The 732-nt window shown below is 35.2% G+C and overlaps 1 protein-coding gene across 1 annotated transcript in view; it reads right to left on the bottom strand.

Moving 5' to 3' along the window:
* ACVR1 (activin A receptor, type I) overlaps positions 1-732 on the bottom strand; it is a 155,637-nt gene that overhangs the window by 144,648 nt on the left and 10,257 nt on the right. The gene's annotated exons all lie outside the window — the stretch shown is intronic.

Below are 732 nucleotides of genomic sequence, written 5' to 3'. Positions count from 1 at the left end.
CCGCGCCCGGCCCTTTTTTTTTTTTTTTACGGCTATTATAAAAATAAAACTTTTTCCTTAAGTCTAAAAATCCATTGCCTCCACTCTTGATCAATAATAAAAAGCTGACTATATGAGTTTCCTGGTCACTAACTGCCTACTTACCACTCACCATAATTTTTTTTTTTAAAAAAAGGTAATCAGCCATATAAGCTCTGCTTTTAATTTTAACATAAAGCACACACCAGACATAGTGCTTTAAAACAATCAAAGTAAAGCTGTGGTTAGCAAGGCTTCCAAAGCCCAGAGTTCTTTACAGACTCAAACTTACACAGGAAAAAAAAAAAATCATAAAGCTCCATTTACTGGAAGGACCAAAAAAGAGTGAGACTGAGAGAATCAACAAATTACTAAACTTTAGAAATAACTAAGTCTGTGCCCTTCTTAACAAATGAGGAAAGGAAAGCACCACAAAGACAAAGGTTAAGAAAACGACTTTCTTGGGCCACACAATTGGTTTACACCAGAGAACAGACGAGCATTTGAGTCTTAGGGTCATCTCCACACCACATTGCTTCACAAATACAAAGCAAAAACCCAATTCATGGCACAGCCTACACTGAAATTTAAAATGCAACTATCCCTTGATTCAGCAATTCCAATCCTTGGTATTTATCTCCAGATACACAGGAGATAGATTATAGATAGATAGATAGATAGATAGATAGATAGATAGATAGATAGATAGATAGA

This window comes from Colobus angolensis, unplaced genomic scaffold, assembly GCF_000951035.1.
Source record: "Colobus angolensis palliatus isolate OR3802 unplaced genomic scaffold, Cang.pa_1.0 Scaffold292, whole genome shotgun sequence".
NCBI lineage: Eukaryota > Metazoa > Chordata > Mammalia > Primates > Cercopithecidae > Colobus > Colobus angolensis.
This window is presented reverse-complemented; position numbering and strand designations above follow the sequence as displayed.